General features: G+C 42.0%; 1 protein-coding gene and 2 pseudogenes across 10 annotated transcripts in view; all 3 read right to left on the bottom strand.

Moving 5' to 3' along the window:
* Positions 1-21568, bottom strand: part of LOC105475363 (N-acyl phosphatidylethanolamine phospholipase D) — a 46192-nt gene extending 24624 nt beyond the window's left edge. The window contains exons 1-2 of one of the 10 annotated variants that reach the window (XM_071093978.1): positions 21072-21129; positions 14358-14463 (exon numbers count right to left, since the gene is read on the bottom strand). The gene's annotated coding sequence lies outside the window, so the exon portion shown is untranslated. Of the gene's footprint in view, positions 1-1492; positions 1516-3015; positions 3036-8902; positions 9021-14357; positions 14464-20131; positions 20399-20603; positions 21021-21071; positions 21260-21549 lie in introns of those variants that run through there. The other 9 variants (XM_071093977.1, XM_071093981.1, XM_011730554.2 and 6 more) reach the window with 9 other exon arrangements.
* On the bottom strand, positions 9032-14345 carry LOC105475364 (large ribosomal subunit protein eL19-like; annotated as a pseudogene).
* Positions 21569-23885: 2317 nt separating the features above from the next.
* LOC139362618 (large ribosomal subunit protein uL23 pseudogene) lies at positions 23886-24465 on the bottom strand (annotated as a pseudogene).
* Positions 24466-24723: the final 258 nt, after the last annotated feature.

Below are 24723 nucleotides of genomic sequence, written 5' to 3'. Positions count from 1 at the left end.
TTGGAAGGCCAAGGCAGACAGATCACCTCAGGTCGGGAGTTCGAGACCAGCCTGACCAACGTGGAGAAAGCCCATCTCTACTAAAAATACAAAATTAGCCAGGTATGGTGGCACATGCCTGTAATCCCAGCTACTCAGAAGACTAAGGCAGGAGAATTGCTTGAACCCTGGAGGCGGAGGTTGTGGTGAGCTGAGATCACGCACGCCATTGCACTCCAGTCTGGGCAACAAGAGCAAAACTCCGTCTCAAAAAAAAGAAAGAAAGAAAGAAAGAAAGAAAGAAGTTTACCTATTAGCATAACTGCCAAAAAGCCCTTAAAAAATCCTTTATCTCCTGCAATCCAAAACAACGTATTTCCCCAGTTAGCATGTAAGCATATTAAATTTTCCATTTCAATGATGTTTTGTAGAATAAATTAATGTACCTTCATGAATCTATAATATTTTCATACATGTATTTAAAAAACATTATTGTTAACAATGCATAGTAAGGACTGCTTCAGTTCCTTGAGAGAATTTAGTAATTCAAGCAAGTCATATATATACCCCACTAGGCCTAGCCATAGTTACACTGAAGATATTCTGTAACCAATGCCCCCAGAAAGTACAACCAGTCCAAATCCCTAGAAAGGGGATAACACATTAACTGAGAAACATTTCAATAATGTATTTAACTGATCAATAAAATACATTTAAATTAATTCAGAACTGCCAAGTCAGTGAGTATGTATCCTAGCTATACGACCTTGAGCCAGTTTCCCACCCTCTCTGTACCCTGATTTCCTCATCTATAAAATGGAGAGAAGGTTACTTGCCTCCTAGGGTTATTGAGAAGACCTGTAATACAAATAAAGCACTTGGAAACATAGTAACACACATATAAACCCACCATCACAGCTCAATCAATGTTAGCTGTTGCTGCTGACCTTGTTTTACTGCTACTACTGCTACTACTGCTACTGCTTAACTCAAGGCATTAAAATCCCTGATTTTGAACTATACAGAACTCCAGATACACAAAAGTGGTAAATAACATATCTGCCATGAATTTCATTTCTTTCTTATTCTGTTAAACATTTGCTTTCTGTTTCATTAGTTAAATACAATGCACACACATAGCACATTTTATAAGTGGAAATAAGGAAATGAGCACAGTAACTGAAAGCCAAATATTATTTTTATGGCTACAATGGTGTTTAAATAGAAATACTGCCCCAGAGAGAAAGGGAAAAAACACAAACCCTAGGATGAACACGTACACAGAACCAAAACTTTTTTTCCAAATTGTCTAGAGTAAATAGTCTGTAATCTAAAGAATCACTGTGAAAAGAAACCCCAGCTGAGACTAAAGCTAAAGCACACGCTGTTGCTCAGCCATCACTGTGTGTGGGAGAGTCCAAGAGTTAAGAGAGAGTCTAACAAGATTTATACTTTGGGCAAATAACTTACTCTTTTTCATCCTCCATTTTCTCCCTGTAAACGATCTACCTACCTGGGGAGGTTTCTTTCAAAGGATCAAATGACACAGGTACATAACGTACTTGGCACTCACAAATGCTCATTCTTCTTTTCCCTAATCTTGTTAACTGGCCATACATCTAAATTGTTTTTTTTCTTTTTTCTTTTTTCTTTTTTTTTTTTTGAGACAGGGTCTCACTCTGTCACCCAGGCTGGAATACAGTGGCTCAATCACAGCTCATTGCAGCTTCAACCTCCCCGGGCTCAGGCTATCCTCCCACCTTAGCCCCCCAAGTAGCTGGAACCACAGGTGTGCTCCACCATGCCTGGCTAATTTTTTCATTTTTTAGTAGAGATGGGGTTTCACTGTGTTGCCCAGGCTGACCTGGAACTCCTGGGCTCAAGCAATCTGCTTGCCTCCTCGAACTCACAAAGTGCTAGGATTATAGCTAAACTCTTTATTAAGTTATTCTAGAACTTAAAGTGGTCTCAGAGAGTAAGCTCTCATAGAATCACTTTTTCTGGGTTATAATTAAGTTCAGGCCAAGGACTTTACAAAGAGCAGAAACAATGACCATCCATCTGAACCTCACTTCATTTAACAGATGAAAATGCACAAGTTTAAATAGTTTAAGTTACTTCTCAACCAGATAATATGTCCAATAGGTGGGAGAGCTGACCTCTTGCTACCCCTTGTCATGATAAAACAGCTTATGAGATCCCTATATTTGTCATATACATATACATGTAGATATACGCACATATATATCACAATTCTACCAAATATGTTAATAAATGTTTGGCTCATTGTTTTAAACAATCAAAGGATAAGGGAGAAAGGAAAAAAGGACTCTTTGATTCAAAGACCACAAAGACAACGTCAAAATAGGATTTTGAACAACATCTAGTGGTCTAATGTAGCTAGGACATAAAAAGCAAGGAAGGGTCAGGTGCAGTGGCTCATGCCTATAATCCCAGCACTTTGGGAGGCCAAGGCAGATGACTCACCTCAGATCAGGAGTTCAAGACTGGCCTGGCCAACATGGTGAAACCCTGTCTCTACTAAAAATACAAAAATTACCCTGGTGTGGTGGCATGTGCCTGTAATCCCAGCGACTCGGGGGTCTGAGGGAGGAGAATCACTTGAACCCTAGAGGCAGAGGTTGCAGTGAGCCGAGATTACGCCGCTGCACTCCAGCCTGGGCGACACAGTGAGACTCTGTCTCGAGGGGAAAAAAAAAAAAAGCAAGGAAGGTTTGTGACAGTCGAGACTATAAAGGGTTAAAAGATTGGACAGTAAAGATGGGACTAGATTGTGAGCCTGGACTCCCTCTAAGGAGGATGGGCTACACTGCAAGCAATGGGGAAACACTGAACACACTTAAAAGGCAGTGTACTTAAGGGCTGGGTGCAGTGGCTCACGCATGTAATCACAGCAATTTGGGAGGCCAAGGAGAGCAGATCATGAGGTCAGGAGTTTGAGACTAGCCTGGTCAACATGTTGAAAGCCTGTCTCTACTAAAAATACAAAAATTAGTTGGGCGTGGTGGCATGCACCTGTAGTCATAGCTACTTGGGAGCCTGAGGCAGGAGAATCGCTTGGAGGCAGGAAAATCGCTTGAACCCAGGAGGCGGAGGTTGCGGAGACTCCTTTAAAAAAAAAAAAAAAGCAGTGTACTTAGGGAAGACAACTCCGGTAGCAGGATAAAGAAGAAAGGAAGTGGCCAAAAACTGGAGCTTGGGAGATGGATTGAGCGAAAACAGAAGAAGCCCAGAACACCCAATAACACTGAACCACCATGCCACATGTTTCACATATTTCATTTAAATTCATGTTCCTAGCTAACCCTCAAGGTAGGTATTATAATCCCCATTTTTTAATAGTGAATAGCAGCCCAGTCAAAAGATGAGGAGGCAGTGCAATGAGAAGAGAAAAAGCAAAATAAATCCAAGAGACAATAAAGAAAATGAATCAGTAAGACTTGAGAGTATTTGGATAGTCACAAATTTTGGACTTTGTAGGGCTGGTTGGTCGGGAGGAGAGTGGGAAGAGTCAAAAATGGCAGCACCACTAATCAAGGTGGATTGTGACCTAGTGAGTTTGAGAAGGGTTTGAGGTCATGGGAAAGCAAGAACCCAAGAGAAAGTCCTCATTAACACCCAAAGGAAATGGATTCAGGCTGCTTTGGGGGTTAAAAAAAAAAAAAAAAAAACCACCCCACTGTGGTGGTGCAAGCCTGTAGTCCCCGCTACTCAGGAGGCTGACAGGGAGGATCACATGAGCCCAGGAAGTTGAGGCTGCAGTGAGCTGTTATCACGCCACTGCACTCCAGCCTAGGCCACAGAGCGAGACTCCATCTGGAAAAACAAAAAACAAAAAACAAAACACACACACACACACACACACACACACACACACACAGAAAAAAGAAAAAAAGAGAGAAGAAAAAATTGGGTCAGTGATCTTTTCTTGTCTCTAAACAATAAGCTTTTTCAAAGTTGTCTATTCACACGACCTCCATTTTCTCACCTCCCATCCACTCAGTCTTTCACCCCAATCAATCTATGGGAACAGGTCTCATTACCAAATAGCCATCCTCTCCTAACAAATCCCCTCCCCTAACACACACAAAGTCCAGTTTTCAGGAATGCTCTTTAAAAAACAAAACCAAAAAAAAATCTGATACAAACCAAACAAAACGAAAAAAGCTCCAAAGGGTTTTTTGAGGGCAAAGGTCAGCAGGTGGTTCACAGGGTCTGTGTTTCTAACCCTACCCACACTCTCCTCTGCTCCATAAACACGGCCTGAAACTATTTCCTCAGATGTATCATGTACCCACGTCAGGGCAACCAACTGCCACGTTTTAATATCTTTGGGGTATGGGGAAATGGATAGTCACAGGATTATGTATTGCCATCCACAACAGATGTTAAAGCAACACAAAATGATGAAACTATGAAGCACCATTTCACACAATGCACCGTTGAAAGGGCAAGAAGGGGCAGAAGCACATAAAACCTGAGCCTTGAAAATCTGTGGACTGGTTTTTCTGGAGGAAAAATATTCGAAGCCCATTTGGTGAATGTGCAAAATGACAAGCTCTGCCAACAAGTGCCCCAGTGACAAAGGAGCCTCGGCCCAAGAGCGGGTCACACAAGAACGCTCCTCATCCCCAGTGTCTTCTGGGCACTCAGTAGAGGACACAGCAACAATCCCGCAACAGTCATCCTCAAACACCACAGACAAAATGACAGAAAAACTAGGAATGAGGAAGAGTAGGTTGTCTCTGTGGTCCTGTTAAAATTAACTAGGTTTGAGCTCTTCAAGCTTGACAAATCCCTTAACATCTAGCTGGAGTTTCTCTAATTAAATGTGGCAAATTTCCAACTATTTCTTGTTATGTAACTGTTTCCAAAATTGACAAAGTAAATGAAAATAATCCACCCTTGATTTCAGGCCAACACCAACTGAAAGTAGATGTGTACATGAGTACACATAAATTGTAAACAACCCGTGTTTCAAAAAGTGCTTTAAAACTTGATAAAGATCTTTCCATTGTACTGATTTTGATTCAATTAAAGATACCCTGAATCTGAAAGAGCAATCTAAACAAATAATAAATAAATAAAAATACCACAAATTGTCAGGCACCCTGATGTGTCATCTGCCACTAAGGAAGTAAAAATGTTATCAATTATAGTTAGGTCACACGTTATACACGACACATACTGATATCAGTGGTGTTAAAATGTGAATAAAATGTCTATCTCAAAATGGATGAAATATAGCATCTTGTGTTTGAAAATAAATATGTTGGGACAGGAGTGAAAACATTGCTCTTGGTAATTAAATATAATCAGAAGCATAATTAATTTGCTCATCCTCTTTCCCTCTGTGAACAACAGCTAGTTACAAACATACCAAATAGCTAAATTTGTTCTAGAAAACTAGAATCCAGAAGCAAATTTAAAGGTAACAAATCCCTGTGACAAGTGAAAAATATAAAATACAAATGTTCTAGCCAGGCACAGTGGCTCATGCCTGTAATCCCAGCACTTTGGGAGGCCGAGGCAGGTGGATCACCTCAGGTCAGGAGTTCAAGACCAGCCTGGCCAACATGGTGAAACCCCATCTCTACTAAAAATACAAAAATTAGCTAGGCATGGTGGTGTGTGCCTGTAGTCCCAGCTATTCAGGAGGCTGAGGCAGAAGAATCGCTTGAACCCGGGAGGCAGAGGTTGCAGTGAGCCAAGATTCCAGCCTGAGCAACAGAGACTGTCTCAAAATAAATAAATAAATAAATAAATAAATAAATATAAAAAATAAAAGTTCTTTTTTAAAGAACAACTTATTACAAAAAGGACAACATAAATTCCATCTAGTAATTATCAAGGACATTCTCTACATTTTTTAAAGATTAATTGCCTATTTAATAGCAGAAGGACTTATCCCTATGTCTCCAACCAAAGAGAGGTCTGAGCTGTGACATTTGGTGAAGACAAGTCAGCCAAGTACAAATATTTTCTCTCAATAACTGCACACATGGGTAAAATGCTTTCAAAAAATAAGAATTTTCTATTTCAAAAGCAAATGTTTCATGCTTTGTTTTTTCTACATTTAAGATTTGCCAACTGCCTAGAATTGAATGCATTGCTTTATCATGTAAAAAGTTAAAGAAAAAAATCAGAGTAGTACAACATATGTTTGGGATTTCAACATACTGGACAACAACAATTCCAACAATTATGAAGTGGTAAATCATCATTCCCAGAGTAGACATTTAATAAATACTAATTGAGTTCCTGTCCATTACATAACAACAAAGATGCTGACGTTAAATCTGGAAAGTATTCAGAACTGTATTTTCAGATATCTCTGACTAAATAACATTAAACTTACAATTCTGTATTTGCTCTCCTTATCCTTATTGAAGAGAAAGGGCCCTTTTGATACAATGCTAGATAACATGGCTAAAGAAACTTCATCAATTCACTGAAACGTCTGCAAAGGGCTTCAGTGGGGGTAAAATTGAACAGTTCACATCCTTCGCATTCAAAAAGATTCCAGGCAATACTGGTATTACTCCCAGAGGCATTTAGGGGACCAGTGGGAGGGCAGATACGTCCAAGCACAGGAGTACACTGGATAATAAGAGGGAGAATGTTCTGTGGGAGGTATGTACACAACATTCATCAACCAAAAAGTACTGCACTGTTATCACTGAACTTCATTCTTACCACACTTTATTGACTTAGCAAAACAACCAGTTTTGCTAACAACCAGTTTTGCTAAGAAGCTAAAAGAAAACAAAGCAAACAGAAGTTTAATATACAGTACCTGAGAGTATGACATTTAATAACAATTATTGCATCAAAAATAGAATGTACATGCATAATATACATTTGGATATATGTACATATAAATCTATATATCTCACCAAACAATTTACCTTCACAAGAATAGAAAGAACACTAGTGAGGAGTCAGAAAAACTGGACTCCAGTTCTACTATTAACTAGAGATGTTAGCTTGCAGGGAGTAACTCAGCCTCTCTAAACTTGGGCTTATTCATCTGCTCAGTAAAGATAGTAACTCCTAAACGTCTCTTTAAATGACTGTTAGTCATTCAAGGAGACCATGAGTTAGTACTATACATATGGAAGAGCTATACATATGGAAATTGCTGGCTAGTTGTAGCGGCTCACACCTGTAATCCCAACACTTTGGGAGGCCGAGGTCAAGAATTCGAGACCAGCCTGGCCAACATGGCGAAACCCTCTACTAAAAATACAAAAAAAAAAAAAAAATTAGCCAGGAGTGGTGGTGCGTGCCTGTAATCCCAGCTACTCAGAGGCTCAGGCAGGAGAATCACCTGAACCCAGGAGGCGGAGGTTGCAGTGCGCTGAGATCACACCACTGCACTCCAGCCTAGGTGACAGAGCGAGACCCCACCTCAAAAAAAAAAAAAAAAAAAAATGCAAATTGTTGAGGCTGGGAGCAGTAGCTCACACCTGTAATCCTAACACTTTGGGAGGACAAAGTGGGGGGATTGCCTGAGGTCAGGAGTTCGAGAACAGCCTGGCTAACATGGTGAAACCCTGTCTCTACTAAAAAAAAAAAAAAAAAAAAAAGAAATTATCTGGGCATGGCAGCCCAAACCTGTAGTCCCAGCTACTTGGGAGGCTGAGGCAGGAGAATCACTTGAACCCAGGAGGTAGAGGTTGTAGTGAGCCAAGATCGCACCACTGCCATCCAACCTGGGCAACAGAGTAAGACTCTGTCTTATATACACACACACACACACACACACACACACACACACACACATATATGCAAATTGAAGAGTAAAGAATATATGATAAATAGGACTTTTTGATCTAATTGAGTTGTTTTTCAGGTGAAGGATAAAACATTCTAGAATTCCATATGGCTTTAAAAACCTAAGTTGCTCAATGTTTTTCATTTTTCTTTCCTTAATTTTATGTAACAAGTCTATAAAAGTACATAAGTTTTGTTATCCTTTAAAAAAACATGTATTTTCTTTTGTTAAAAAAAACTTTAAATTGGTCGCAAAGCCTTCATCCAATTACAGACAAAAAATTATTTTGACAAATAATTCACAAAGAAATGCCAACCAACCAAAAGCATTTAAGAGTCCAAATAAATAGTTTGTTTGGTTTTTTCTTTTTTGTTTTTTTTGAGACGGAGTTTTGCTCTTATTGTCCAGGCCGGAGTGCAGTGGCACAATCTCGGCTCACTGCAACCTCCACCTCCTAGGTTCAGGTGATTCTCCTGCCTCAGCCTCCCAAGTAGCTGGGATTACAGTCGCCCGCCACTATGCCCGTCTAATTTTTGTATTTTTAGTAGAGACGGAGTTTCATCATGTTGGCCAGGCTGGTCTCGAACTCCTGACCTTACTCCTGACCTCGTGATCTGCCCACGTTGGCCTCCCAAAGTGCTGAGATTATAGGCGTGAGCCACTGCGTCTGGCCCCAAATAAATACTTTTGAGAGGAAAGAATGCAAACTGCAATCTGAATCTTTGGGATACAGTCTATTAACAGACTTTAAGTCACCAAAATATAAAAACACTCTAGAAGCTTTCTCTATAATAAGAGGTTTCCCCATATGTAAGAAAGCAAAGCTTTCATTAGAATCAAAAACAATAAAACAAGAGAAACAGCTGGCTTAAGAACAAAGCCCATTTACAAATACCTTTTACGACTGGAATCCTTAGGGTGATCAAATTAAAATGTCATGTTATGGCAAATTTGGAAAACATGCATAAAATATTTATTGAAATAACATAGGCATCATCTCTTTAATACCTTAAAAAATAATACCAAGCACAAAGTGCAGGTTCATTTCCGGTATAATCAATTGTACCTAAATGATATACAGAAGTATTTAATTGAAAAGGTCAGGCCAGGTGTGGTGGTGCGTACCTGTAGTCCCAGCTACTCAGGAGGCTGAGCTGGGAGGACTGCTTGAGCCCAAGAGGTCAAGGCCGCAGTGAACTGTAATTGAGCCACTGTACTCCAGTCTGGGCGACAGAGCAAGACCCTGTCTCAAAAAAAAAAAAAAAAAAAAAAAGAAAAGAAAAAAGAAAAGGTTGGGGGAGGACAAGGCAGGAGGAACAGTAAGTTGATGCCTGTGAAACTTGAAAATGCATCCTAAATATGTCAGATGATCTTTCCTTTTTTTTTGAGATGCAGTCTCATTCTGTTACCCAGGCTGGAGTGCAATGGTGCGATCTCAGGTCACCGCAACCTCTATCTCGCAGGTTCAACTGACTCTCATACCTCAGCCTCCCGAGTGGCTGGGATTACAGGCATGTGTCACTACGTCTGGTTAATTGCTGTATTTTTAGTAGAGATGGGTTTTCACCATGTTGGCCAGGCAGGTAGATGATCTTAAAATGTTCATTTACTGTTCCTGAGCCAAGATTTTAACAAAAAAAAATGCTTCCAAAATGGGACTACCTTCTCTCTACTGTCTCCATCTCATAATTAAGTATACAAAAAGAAAAACTTCCAATTTAAAGCATAACCTGTAAAGAAACGCAAAGGAGGCCGGGCGCGGTGGCTCAAGCCTGTAATCCCAGCACTTTGGGAGGCCGAGACGGGCGGATCACGAGGTCAGGAGTTCGAGACCATCCTGGCTAACACGGTGAAACCCCGTCTCTACTAAAAATTACAAAAAACTAGCCGGGCGAGGTGGTGGGCGCCTGTAGTCCCGGCTACTCGGGAGGCTGAGGCAGGAGAATGGCGTAAAAACCCGGGAGGCGGAGCTTGCAGTGAGCTGAGATCCGGCCACTGCACTCCACCCTGGGCGACATAGCGAGACTCCGTCTCAAAAAAAAAAAAAAGAAACGCAAAGGAGAAACATGTCTTCATAGCTCCTGGATAGGACAGAGAAAGAAGGGAAAAAAGCACACTTTTCACTTCTTTCTGACTTCAGTCCAGTTCCAACTTTGACCCTACTGAATACTATAGCCTTTTTTTTTTTCTGAGTCTGAGTTTTGCTTTTGTTGCCCAGGCTGGAGTGCAGTGGCGGATCTCGGCTCACTGCAACCTCCACCTCCTGGGTTCAAATGATTCTCCTGCCTCAGCCTTCTGAGTAGCTGGGATTACAGGTGCACGCCACCACACCCAGCCAATTTTTTGTATTTTTAGTAGAGACAGGGTTTCATCATGTTGGCCAGGCGGGTCTTGAACTCCCAACCTCAGGTGATCCACCCACCTCAGCATCCCAAAGTGCTGGGATTACAGGCGTGAGCCACCACACCCAGCCTTCTGCAGCCTTTAAAAAGTCACTTAACATCATTGGACTCTCATTCATCTGTAAAATAAGAGAACTGGGCTGTACCTCTAAAGTCTCGCCACCTCTAAAATTCTAACAATCTTCGGCTGCACCAAAGAGCCAGCTCAGGCCACTAAAGAGCTGTGCCCTCTAACGCAGCCTTGGCCAACCCCTCCTATTTCCACTCCCTCAAATAAAATTCCCAGCTCAGGTCCAGCCACCTTCCCTAGGCTGGACTGGCAAGGGATAAGCAAAGTATTTCACCTGAGAACAGCAAAGTTATCTACTGGAAGAAAGTGCAATTTCACAGGTTTATCAGGTAGACTAGGAGGTTATTAAGAGCCGGGACATATAAATCTGATACAAATAGCCATTTTCAAACTTAAAAAGATTCCAGATATTACTTGTAAGGGCTTCTACTTAAAGCATTTTAAAAGTCATGTTTAAGAAACATTGTTAGAACGTCTACCTTATCTAAATCCTAGCTCTCCAGTTTGCTGTGGAGAATATGAAGCCCTGACCTCCAGGGAGTCAAAATCCATTAGGGAAAAAAATCACAAACCATACAGATTTTTGGCTCAGTATCACATTTACAAAAGTGTCAGCTCTGTTTAATGAAAATGGTATAGACTTCAGAATAAGGCATTTCCAAAACACACTGGCCAAATTCTCAAGATGGTGATGAATACTTTTCCTTAGGCTGAGCCGTTCACACTGACAGCAACAGTCCTGTGATCCAGCAGGTCAGAGACGCTGAAAAGCTCAGAACTTTCTGAATTCAGCCAACAAGTTAAAGGGCCCTGATGGCAACAGAGAAGGTGATGGAAAGAAACAAAGTCACTAGAGAGGTTACTTGAACCCCTGATTCACTTACAAATGAATTTGGCAAAGGGCAGACATGTTATTCTGCCCGCAATGTCATGCATGGTCCATCCTCTGTGAGAAAAAGGTAACTGACAAAAAATAAACGAACAGTGAGACTTTTACAGGGAAACAAGGCCCAGGACACGACTACACCAGACTCTGTTCAGCCATCTCCTGAGTCTTCAGTACACCGTAAATAACAGGGTCAGAGTGAGGCTAGAGACATCCCCAAAAGGTTAATAGAATCTTGAGGTTCAAAGGGACTTTAAGATCCCTGAGTTCAATTCAGTAGCCTCTGTTTAAGAATAGCAGAAAGTATGTAGCAAATTATAAAAGTGTATTAAAAATGAATATAATTAAAATATACTGGAATGGGTTATCAGGAAAAAGCACATTATCAGAAAATGGGGCAAAATAAATTAAAAACATCTTAAAATAAATGCTTCCCAACTTTGCCCCTTATCATACTAAGCCTCAGTTTCATAATTCTTAGCCCAGTCTCTGGCACACAGTACATAGTAAGCCCTCAATAACTAAGCCACTGTTTTACTATGCTGTAAACACTGTTTTAAATAGATAGTAGGATATACATTAATATACAAAAAAGTATACCATTTTTGCATTTCTACACTAATGAGATAAGGGAGCTGAGGGAAATGGCATGAATAAACTGAAACAGAATAAACTCTGGAATGTGTTTTTTTTCTATTTGAGTAACAGAAGGCCTGATATTGGAATTCACAGAACTCTTAACACAAAACAGCATTCCTACCCAACCTCATAGTTCCTTGTGGCCTAACTAACCCTCCTGGAATCACCAGAAGGCTCTCATTAGCTCAGAAGACTCACTGATAGTCTCCTGGTTCTAAAAATAATAATCAACCTGACTTCCCTTTATCTCCCTTCACTGGCCCCAGGAGCAGAAGCTGAAAACTCGTGATACTAACAGTGGCCACATGCAGACTCAGCACTTTTCCCAGAGCTTGAAGCCCCAGTTAAACAGATTCTTTTGCTCAAAGGAAAAATTTCCCACAATAGGAGCTGGCAAAATAGGTAAGCAAGGCCAGTTCTACCTAAATCACGAGTAACTAAGTTTCCCCTAAAGCATTTCAGTATTCTTGCCTCTCTTACCCAAATGACTCGACTATCATATTGTTTCCCCCATCTGCTTTTTCCATGCAGGTTTTCAAGAAAGGATTTGATCTCCAGTATGTGACAGACAAGGAACAAAATGTAAATCCTCCCTAGATCATTTCCAGTCCACACGGTTACAAGCCCCTAAACCTCAAATGTACATCAGAATTACCTGTGTTTTTTTTTTTTGTTTTTGATTTTGTTGTTCTTTTGCAAGCAGATAAAGGCTTGTTTTATTTTAATGGCGGATCTATGCAATCACAGAGGCCAGTATGTACAGACAAGGGGGGTGGCTTTTATTTCTTGGTTTCTTCTTCCTTGGACAAAGTCTTGATGATCTCCTCCTTCTTGGTGTGTAGGTGCTTCACAGCGCTTGCGTGCTTCCTTGGTCTTAGACCTGTGGGCCTCAGCCTGGTCAGCCAGGAGTTTCTTACAGGCCTTGTCTGCCTTCAGCTTGTGGACGTGTTGCATGAGAATCCGCTTGTTTTTGAACACATTCCCCTTTACCCTCAGGTACAGTGATACAAGTGGCGATCAATCTTCTTAGATTCACGGTATCTTCTGAGCAGCTGGCGCAGAATCCTCATTCTCCTCATCCACGTGACCTCATCTGGCATTCGGGCACTGGCTGTACCCTTCTGCTTACCTATGCCCATATGCCTGCACTTCCAGTGGGACAAGGTGTTTTTCCGGCATGGAGCCTGGGAATGACCATCACGGGCTTGCGGATGATCAGCCCATCTTTGATCAGCTTCCGATCCTCTGACGGGAGTTGGCATTGGCAATTTCATTGGTCTCATTGGGGTCTAACCAGACCTCCTTCTTGCCACAGCGGAGGACACTAGAGGTGAGCCTCTTCTGAAGCCTGAGTATACTCATGGCTGTGGCCACAGCAGCGAAAGCAAAGAGCTCCCCTGTGGAGCTTTTTAAACTACACCTGAGGCTACTGAATCAAAATGTCAGGTGGGGCAGTTTCTCTAGGTAATTTTTCAAAGTTCTGTGGGTGTTTCTGATATACAGGCAGGGTTGAGAACCACTGCTTTAAATCCCACTCTTACTTCCTGTTCAGCACTCCAAGTTAGAGAGGCAGCATCATCCTGAAACTGTTATACAGTGGGATGGGAAGACTAACTACGTTGCTAGGTAGAAAGTTTAACAGGGACCAGGCATGGTGGCTCACATCTGTAATCCCAGCATTTTGGGAGGCCGAGGCGGGTGTATCATTTGAGGTCAGGAGTTCGAGATCAGACTGGCCAACATGGTGAAACCCCATCTCTACTAAAAATACAAAAATTAGCCGGGCATAGTGGCAGGAGGCTGCAATCCCAGCTACTCGAGAGGCTGAAATGGGAGAATCACTTGAACCAGGGAGGCAGAGGTTGCAGTGAGCCAAGATCGCGCCACTGCACTGCAGCCTGGGCAACAGAGAAAAAGAAAGTTTGATAGGGCAAGGCTTGTACTCAAGCCAACTGAGTCACAAATTTGACTCTGTGCCCCCAGGAAGCCAAGTCAATAAAAGGGAAATGTAATCAGTAATGATTCACATTGTCTATAATAACACAAAGCAGCCTGTACACAATGAGTGCACAATATTTATGGAATAAATAAATGAAAAAACCAGAGCTTAAACTCCTAATCACTCTTCATTGGGATATAGTTAATTGTTTTTTTTAAAAGATCTCCTGCTAGAAGTCAAATAATAGAAGCAAAAGTGACCAGAAGACAGAGAGACAAAAATCAACAGTGGGGATCCCCACCAACTCTGCTAACAAAAATTAAAACTGGCCAGGTACAGGGACTCACACCTCTAATCCCTACACATTGGGAGGCCAAGGCAGGTAGATCACTTGAGCCCAGGAGTTCAAGACCACCCTGGGCAACACAGTAAGACTCTGTTCCTACAAAAAAAAAAAAAAAAAACAGAAAGGCCAGGTGCAGTGGCTCACACCTGTAATCCCAGCACTTTAGGAGGCTGAGGTGGGTGGATCACGAGGTCAGGAGATCAAGACCATCCTGGCTAACACCGTGAAACCTGTGTCTACTAAAAATACAAAAAAAAATTAGCCGGACATGGTGGCGGGCACCTGTAATCCCACGTACTTGGGAGGCTGAAGCAGGAGAATGGCTTGAATCCAGGAGGCAGAGCTTTCAGTGAGTGAAGATGGTGCCACTGCATTCCAGCCTGGGTAACAGAGGGAGACTCCGTCTTAAAAAAAAAAAAAAAAAGAAAAGAAAAAACACAAAAATTAGCCAGGTGTGGTGGGATGAGGTAGGAGGATTTCTTGAGCCCAGGAAGTCAAGACTGTAGTGAGCCATGACCAAGCTACTGCACTCCAGCCTTGGTGACAGAGCAAAAGCTTGTCTAAGAATAAATAAATAAATAAATAAACAAACAAACAAACATAAAATAAATAAATAAAAATGGAAAAGTCTTGGGGAATAAATGAGTAGTTAAAATTCTATAGTGCTAAAGTGGTAGCACAGTGGTAAAGACGAAAAGATGCCTACCATAAAATCTAGTCTTCTTTAATCTGTCATGTGTTTTAAAAAAAAAAAAAAACTTCTCTTCCTTTTTTTCTCAGTAACAGAACCCGTTTTACTTAGGCTAACTATGCACCACCTAAATGATGACATTTCCCAGCCTTCTAGCTAGGGATGGCCAGGTTGGTAGTACTTTGAACAATGTGATACAAGCCTTTTATGGTGCTTCCATACGTCTCCTTAAGGGAGAGAGGCATTCTTCTTGATTTGTCCTGCATCTGGCTACCTGGAGCTATCTTGAGCCAGGAGGGTGCCACATCCTAAGAATGGCGTTGAAGAGAGCTACAAGGACTTCAGGGCCCACCATACCAAGCCTGAACTGTCCAACTTTGGATTTCTTTCATGTGTAGGAAAAACATATTTGAGCAATCTTTCAAATCACAGCAAACTAATCCTAACTGATACGATTACCATAACTGGGAGGTTTAGGTTTAGGGGAGCTATAAAAACACTAATGGTAACACATGCCCAAAATACAGCTTTCCTAATCCATATGTGGGTGCCTTGATCAACACACTGTAGCCTTGAACTCAAGCAATCCTCCTGCCTTGACCTCCTAAAGTGCTGGGATTACAGACGTGAGCCACGGCACCTGGTCCATTTATCATTTACTAAGCACTTACTATTTACCAAGCACTTTAGATCATTATTATCCTCATGCTATAGGTGATGTAAAAGAGGCTCACGGAGTTTAATAGCTTGCACAAAGCAATAAAGTTGGTAACAGTTTGATCTAGGGATGAAACCCAAGTTGACCAGATGCCAAAGCCCATGCTCTTTCCACTAATCATGTTGAATCTACGAGGAAAATTCAATAAATTCATCTTGAGTAGATACCTAGGTTCTAAAGTTAGTAGCATTTAGCAAACAGTTACAGTCTCACTGACAACACTCGCCTTTTGTTTTGTTTTGTTTTTTTGGCTTTCAACAAAATTTTATCTCCTTTTTCAAACTAAAAGGTACTTGGGGCTGGGCGCAGTGGCTCACGCCTGTAATCCCAGCACTTTGGGAGGCCAAGACGGGCGGATCACAAGGTCAGGAGATCGAGACCATCTTGGCTAACACGGTGAAACCCCGTCTCCACTAAAAATACAAAAAAAAATTAGTCGGGCGTGATGGCGGGCGCCTGTAGACCCAGCTGCTCGGGAGGCTGAGGCAGGAGAATGGCGTGAACCCTGGAGGCGGAGCTTGCAGTGAGCCGAGATCACGCCACTGCACTCCAGCCTGGGCGACAGAGCAAGCCTCCGTCTCCTAAAAAAAAAAAAAAAAAAAAAAAAAAAGGTACTTGGGAGATGCTCAGTAAATACTAGTTCTCTTATAAATATAATTGCCCCCTTTAATTTTACATGAAGAAGGTTTCAAATGCTGTAACTTTTATTGCTCAATTTTTCTAATTTACAGTTACATTGAAAAGAACCATCAACAAATAATTGGTCCCATATTTTAGTCACATAAACAGAAAATACACATGGTACCTTGAAGACATTTCCCTTGCTTTCAAAAGGTGTCTGAGTTTATCCAGCATAAAACCATCTAACATGTTATCTTTCAAGCTGGGGAGAACGGCTAGTCAAGTCCCATAAAGAGACACTGTCAGGTAGGAGGACCAACATATCTGGTTTGCCTGAGGACTTCCCGGTGTTAACACTTAAAGTCCTGCATCTTAGGCCAGGTGTGGTGGCTCACACCCGTAATCCCAGCACTTTCAGAGGCTGAAGCGGGCAGATATTTGAGGCCAGGAGTTCGAGACCAGCTTGGCCAACATGGCAAAACCCTGTCTCTACTAAAAATACAACAATTAGCCAGGCGTGGTAGTGCACACCTGTAGTCCCAGCTACTTAGGAGGCTGAGGCACAAGAATTGCTTGAACCTGAAGGTGGAGGTTGCAGTAGGCTGAGCTTGCGCCACCACACTCCAGCCTGGGCGACAGAGTGAGACTCTGTCTCAAAAAAAAAAAAAACCTTCCTACATCTTGGGAACTCCCTCGGTTCTGGAAAAACCTGGAGGGCTGATCATTCTATGCCTCAGGTGACCATATAAGTGCATAGTCATATCTTCAACAAAATTTATAAATATGTGGGCAGTTTAAACTAAATTGAAGATGAAGATTATAAAGTAAGATGTAAAGGTATTCGGGTGGCTAAGCAAAAGAAAAAAAATTATAATGCTCTACATAATCAGGCTTAACTAAGACAGTGTTGCTAAGAATACCAAAAATGTTTATTAGATCAAATTCTTCATTCTGATGAATTCGATATGTACACCAGTATTACCGTTCACCCAGCTAAAAAACAGGCTCCAAACAGCACATGTACATTTACACACAATGGGCATTTAGTCTACATACAAAAGTGAGACACTATATGAGGAAAGATTGAGAAAGGAATCAACTTTCAGGCAAGAATTGTGAAGTATCTCATACCTGTGAAATGGTGGAAAAGCCTAATTTTGATGTTTCAATTTTGAGGTAATCATGACAGGCTAAACTCCCATGAAGGCAGAAATTAAAAATCTGCACATTAAAGAGATTGAACCAGGTACATTCCCTCTAAGGTCCCTTCCAACTTGAATATTCCATGACAGAAGTCATCACTTGTGTGACCCTTTTACCTAAGAGGTAAAGCAAGTCAGGCCGCAGAGTTACATGACATTCCAAGGATCTAGCTCTGGCTGATGATGGAACCCGGACTATCTATCGGCCATGCTGTCACCTTAATTATGCTTAAAAACACTTGGAACCGAAAGAGCATACAATCAGCATAGGAAGATAAATGACACATTTTACTTTATATGGGGTATTTTACTTAGTTTGGCTTCAAGTTTAAAAAAAAAAGAATTTGAGTCCAGAAACTCTTTAAGTTTTCATTGGCTACTTTAACCATAAAGCACCACAACATTCTGGAAAACACACACACACACACACACACACACAAACACACACACACACACACACATGTTCAGAATATACAGACAGCTTAGTTTACAGAGCTTTTCATGAGCTCTCTAAACAAACCAAAGGAACAAACACAGTAACTTGAACAGGGAACATCTTTGTAATCGAAGGACCTTCAAAATACAGAAAATAACTTTCAAAACAAATGACTGCTGTCATCGGAGTGTCCTATTAAGATGTGACCAGTTTTAGCTGGGCATGGTGGCACACGCCTGTAATCCCAACTACTTAGGAGGCTGAGGCGTGAGAATCGCTTGAACACAGGAGGCAGAGGTGGCAGTGAGCTGAGACTGCCCCGCCACACTCCAGCTTGGGTGACAGAGCGAGACTCCGTCTCAAAAAAAAAAAAAAAAAAAGATGTGACCAGTTTAGTTTAAGAGTGCTAGTAACAATGAGAAAGGTTGGTGTTTCTTTATTCATTCTTGTAACTGAGAGAGATTACAAAATCACACATAAGTCTACAGCCATTCATTATTTATTGTTCAATCAATATATTACTGTCCCTTAATCTGGGAAGGTGCCCAAATTAGATAAAACACAAGAGTCTGCGCCTTCAAGAGGAAAAATGGATTGTTCCAGGTAGCAGGTACAAACTGAGTTGTTTTTCAATCAAGATTTTGAATTATGCTGATCCATCTATATGCCAGACCTGTGCCTCCATAGCCAACAGCACTGACCATTCACGACCTGATACCCAAAGGCAGGGGTGCAATCTATGAGTGTGTTGCTGACCAACGCTTGCAGATCCACACTCCTCCACTTTCGCTTCATTGGAACCCCGGTGTAACATGAGTCTGCAGTGTATATATTCTGCTGAAGCCTGGGGCTGCTGAGCTAAGGGACCTTGGCCAAATCACCAGACTCTCCCAGGCTCTCGGCGTCCTCTTTTCCTCATCTGTGGAACAAGGCTAATAATTTCATATTTTATGTCTATAAAATCAAACTCTCTCGATATATACATATATTTAAAATACTTGAAAGAGCTTTGTAAATGATAAAGTTATAATACACTTTTTAACCAGCTGAGGTGGCAGAAGACTGTATCTCTAACATAAAACTGCCCCTGGGGATATATGAGTTCATATGTAATCTGTCTCCAAAGTCTGTTAGCAAAATACTTAAATACACAATAAATGGTTAATAAATTCAAAAGGCAAATCAAGCAAAGCACTATAAATTGTAGACAGAATTCTTCAGTAGTTTAGGCGTTCGAATGATATATTACTTGAACCTTATGCTAGAAATCACGAGTGATATTTTAATGACAGTTTTATGCATGCCATCACAGGCCTCCAGAATAAAAGTGCTCTTTAAAGATTAATTATACACACAGTTCATTTCCCTAATAACACTTCAATGAAAACACTTACGTCTATGCATTTCAACCTAAAAAGCCCAGATTAACGGTCCTCCAGCTATAGCTATACTCTTATTTAGAAAGCGTAGAAAGCAATGGAAAAACTCACTATATCCACAGCTATCCATCACTACAAAGAAAAAGCAGAATAAAACTACAAAATTAAAGGCAAATACTGCTGCTTTTCCAAACACAGACTAAATGTTCATAAAAATCCCCTCAGTTTTCCAAACTCACCAACACTCAAAGTAACATAATACCCCTTTCTAACAAACACAAGGATGATTGTATCAACTAAAGCATAACCAAAATCCTGCGATGGAATGCTTATGCTAAAATGTTCTTCATATAGTTATAACTGGACTAATTTTAAAATTAGAATTTTGCAATATAGGATTTCTAAAATATAATTTGGAATTATGAGTGAAAATAAGGGTATGAGAAACACACTAAGTATTTTTGTCTCTTGGAGACTTACTATAATTCTTGTAGCAGGAAAGCCTGCAGAACGTTAACAAAATAAAATCTCTGAAAATCCTGACTATATTTTCAGTTGACTTAAAAAATTGTAACCCCTCAATCTCTCTCTTAAATTATTATTTTAAATAAGTACTTTTACCCTAAATTTCTTCTTTAACAGACCTAGTATTTTCTTGCAACAAAAATCACACTATTGTGGGATATAGGTAATCTTTTCTTTTTAAAGATTACATAACTTCTTTCTAAACGAAGTCCATGTCTGCGGCTAATTCATAACCAATGTAACTGAAAATAGAAATGGAAATGTTATAGAGATTTCCATTTTTTAACAAACATGGAAATTATTTCTCAATTTGAAGAACTGCATCTCAGGAATTACTTCCTTGACAAATTAATCAGAATTATCAAGTAGCAAACATTTCATGCTAAGCCAAAGCCAACTAGGTGAGTCATTCATATTATAACATGTATATATAACCACGTACACTAAAGGCAAAGACAAGAACGAAATGACTTTTTAAAAGGTCGATAAACTTTACTCACTCCCTTAATATTTTCCAGGTTTAACTGAGGTATAACGATGCATGTGATCCCGGAACCCATGGAAGAGTATCTACCTCAACTACCAGGACCATATCGAGTTCTAGCTTGGAAAAAAAAAAAAGCAAAAAACAAACAACAACAAAAAAAAAAAAAACAAAAACCTATCTGAATACGTGTTCTGAAAAGCCCGCAATAATTCCCAATTTATAAGAAGCAAGCAACCACAGAACAGAAAACTCAAGAAAGCACAGCCTTCCACCACCGCTCCCCAGCTAGCCCCCCCCTTTTTTTTTTTTTTGCTCTTCATTTCCATTCCATAGTCAAATAAGTACACTTATTCCAAAATAAAAGGGGAGAAACCTGTTGGAATGGATTTTTAGAAGATAAATACTCTAGATGAAGCAACAATAAGTTGCTAGGAGGAAGTTGTCGACCCATTCATTTACATACAACCGAAAGAAGATAAACCCACATGTATTCCTATCAGTGAAGATGGAACCTGGTAATTTGCAGGGAAGATGGAATCTCAATCAAATCCCAGACAGCTACTCTCCCAAAGAGAAAAAAAAATAATGCTGTGGCTCTTCACCCAGGCAGCTTCTGAGATGCAGGCTCCGTAACTTGCGAGGTGCGAAAATTCAAATGAAGCCCTGTCGCTCACAAGTGCGGCATCTCCGGGATGAGGGAGGGCTCGGGGACCGGGAAACCCACTCAGACCGCTCCACTTCGCCGAAGAATCCCAAACCACCCCAGGCTCGGGAGTGTGGACTACTCTGCCCAGAGACCCTGGATGAGGCAGCAGAGAGGCCACACAGCAGGCGGGAGAAAACCGCCTCCCGCGAGGTCCCACAGAAACCACGGGGCTGCGGGGCACTCGGGATCCCGGGCCGCGGGCGCGCGGCCAGAGAGGCGGGGTGAGAGCGCGGGGGCGCGGACTCACCTTGCAATGGGGATGGCTGGGCGCGCGCGCCGCCTCTGTTCCTCGGCTTCCGGCCACAGAGTCCCCTTGCAAAGCTTCCCCGCGTAGCGGGAGGGGCCTCGGCGGCCGGTGGCCGGGTTCTTCCGACCCCCCGCCCGCCTCGCCGGCTCCGCCGAGGGTGCCAGCAGCTGCAGGCAGCGCTTCAGCGCTCGCCGCCTCGCCATCCTTGGGGCGAGTCGTCGCCGGGTCACTCCCTTATTATGACCTTCGAATCTCACAGCAGGGCCAGCAGCGGCCTCCCTCATCCTGCCTCTCCAACCCTTACCAAGATGGCCGCCCCGGTGGGCCGGGGCGTCGAAGCCATCTTGGTAAAGGAAGCGCCTGGGGGCATGCAGCCTTCTCCCGGCCTGCCCCGCCCCGCCTTGCGACTCAAACACTCTGCAGGGACCCTCCTAAGACCAAATTGGTTCCCCCCAGCTGTCCTAAGGCAGAGGCTTACTTTCAGATCGCATGAACACATTCCTGGACACCAGCCACAGTTGCTAAAACTAAATGGGATCCTGCAGACCCTTTGATGGACTCTCATAGCCAACTCAATCACAGTCGAGAAGCACTGGAATGCTTCCAGCCTATGTCGCTAGGATCCTGGTAGCGAAGAAACTAAACTGTAATTTGAAGTGTTGTGCAGTAGGTATTGAATATTAGTGGCAGCACTGCATTGTTCACTGTGTGCTCGTTTACTTTTAAAATGATATCACAGCCCCCTGGTACACACGGTTCTCTTCTAAATTTGCATCTTTTTTAACGCTAGGATAACTACGAAAGAGCCTACAGTTGTGATTCTGAGTTTCTTACTGGATTTGCTTTTTAAACTGCAGAATGAAATTAGTTGTTTCAAGAAGTAAAGTTAAGTACAGTCAGATCGAAGTAAAATTCAGCATTGGGTGGTTGGGCAAAAAGATTACAAAAGTCCTCCTGGGGTGTGCCAGGGGTCAAAAAAAAAAAAAAAAGTTCGTCTCTGGGGTTATCTTGGCAAAAAAGAAACCACCACCACAAGTTCTAAATGGAGATAAAACTGGCAGAAAAATGCAAACCAAACTATTCTGCATTTTGAAAGTGAATGTGCCTGTGTGACATTGCAGGAATGTAAAGAACTATATCAAGTGTGGACTTTATCTCCTCAGGCTAGTTTAGAGTGGCTGCTGAACTTAAGCGTGACTAAGAGCTGCTTGCGCCCGGGTGGAGCTGAAACTGCACAAGGTAAATAATACCTTTGTACAACAGAAGAAAAAAAAACTAACTAACAGCATACATGCAAACCCAAAGGGTAAGCTGAAGTTACTACTCAAAAGTTCTTCATAGTGTTCTTGACTAAGCAACGAAGAAGTAATCCTGGCATTTTGGGAGGGCAAGGCGGGAGAATCCTTTGAGCCCAGGAGTTGGAGACCAGCCTGGGCAACATAGCGAGACTTCATCTCTACAAATAATAATTAAAAAAAAAAAAAAAATTAGACCACCTTGATGGCCCGCACTTGTGATCCCAGCTACTCCAGAGGCTGATGTGGGAGGATCGATTGAGCCTGGGAGATCAAGATCAAGGCCACAGTGAGCTGTGATTACGCCACTACACTCCAGTCTGGGCAACAGAGAAGACCCCATTTCCAAAAAAAAAAAGAAAGGCTGGGCGCGGTGGCTCACACCTGTAATCCCAGCACTTTGGGAGACCAAGGTGGGAGTATCACCTGACGTCAGGAGTTCGAGACCAGCCTGGCCAACATGGCGAAACCCCATCTCAAGTAAAAATACAAAAATTAGCTAGGCATAGTGGAGCGCACCTGTAATCCCAGCTACTAGGGGGGCTGAGGCGGGAGAACTGCTTGAACCCCAGAGATGGAGGTTGCAGTGAGCCGAGATGGGACTCGGCTGGTGGACAGAGCAAGACTCTGTATTTAAAAAAAAAAAAAAAAAAAAAAAAAAAAAAAAAAAAAGCCCTTTGTTCCCCTCACTCCCACTTTTTTTTTTTTTTTTTTTTTTTTTTTTTTTTTTTTTTTTAATTCTTGTCCTTTATTGGATAAGGGCTGAGAGAAGCAGACAGACCAGTTGGACATAGTAGATGGGTGTGCGAGGTCAAAGTGCTACCCGAAAGCCAACCAACCCACACTCCCCTGAAATGAATGCTAATCCTCTTCAAACTGTGGGCATCGGATTCACACACAGCCTCTTCCAGGGATAAAAGAAGGGGTTCTTGTAAAGCCTCTTCTTTTATTTTTTCTTTTTCTTTCTTTCTTTTTTTTTTTTTTTTGAGACAGAGTCTTGCTCTGTCACCCAGGCTGGAGTTCAGTGGCCGGATCTCGGTTTACTGCAACCTTCGCCTCCCAGATTCTCCTGCCTCAGCCTCCTGAGTAGCTGGGACTACAGGTGCCCACCACCACGCCCGGCTTATTTTTGTATTTTTAGTGGAGATGGGGGTTTCACCACGTTAGCCAGGCTGGTCTCGAACTCCTGGCCTCAACTAATTTGCCCACCTGGACCTCCCAAAGTGATGGTGGGCGTGAGCCACTGCCACTCGGCAGCTTCTTGTTTTCTTCCCTCTAGTATGGAGACAAGTTCTGGTTTTCCTAGGACAACTAGCTCTAGTCACAAAGATCTCTTCAGTAATCAAGCATGGTGGAGTGGCAAAGTGAGTGTTCCGAAAGGATAAGAAGAACAGGAGTCTTTCCCAGGCCCCATTACAACCTCAGTACCTGTGAGTGGCATCCCCAGCCCAACCAGAAGTTGACAAAGAGGCATGTACCTGGTGAAAAGATACATATATTTAGAACTAGCCAGCTGGACTCAGTTTAGATGACCCCAATTTTGTTGGCAATATCCCAGTTTTGTTGGGTCAGCAACAAAGGTGATCCCAATTTTGTTGGCAATATCCAAAGCATTGTAATCAGGAGCCAGTGGAGCTTATGCCTTCTTCCTCCATCAGGCCTAATCAGGGCATTGACCTTGGCCACATCAATGTCATAGAGCTTCTTCACAGCCTGTTTGATCTGGTGCTTGATGGCTTTAACATCCACAGTGAACGCAAGTGTTTTGTTGTCTTCTGTCTTCTTCAGGGCAGACTCAGTGGGCAGAGGAAACTTGGTGATAGCATAGTGGTCAAGCTTGTTTCTCCTGGGGACGGTCTTCCGAGGATATTTGGGCTGTCTCCTGAGTCGCAGTGTCTTGGGCTGTGGGAAGGTGGTGACATACAGACCTTTTTCTTTGTGGCTGTGGACACCTTGCAACACTGCCTTCTTGGCCTTCAAAGCCTTCGCTTTGGCTTTGGCTTTAGGAGGGGCAGGAGCTTCCTTCTTATCTTTTTGTGCCATCTTGTGGAAAGGGCACTCCCATTCTTTATTGTGAAAAAAATCCAAATATACAGGTAATAGATATGCCTTTTCGTAATACTATTTGAGTAAGTTGCAGACATCAAAATGCTTCACCCTAAATAATTCAGCATATCTCTTCTAAGAATGAGGACATTTGCTTCATAACCACAGTATCATTCCACCTATGAAAGCATCAATTCCCCAATATCACTTAATAATCTGTTTTCAAGTTTCCATGATGTACAATCATGGAATGTCTATAACAGCTGTTTTTTTCTGAGCTAGGATACTACCTACGCTAGTGTGTTGCATTT

The sequence above is a fragment of the Macaca nemestrina genome, chromosome 4, assembly GCF_043159975.1.
Source record: "Macaca nemestrina isolate mMacNem1 chromosome 4, mMacNem.hap1, whole genome shotgun sequence".
Classification (NCBI taxonomy): Eukaryota; Metazoa; Chordata; class Mammalia; order Primates; family Cercopithecidae; genus Macaca; species Macaca nemestrina.
This window is presented reverse-complemented; position numbering and strand designations above follow the sequence as displayed.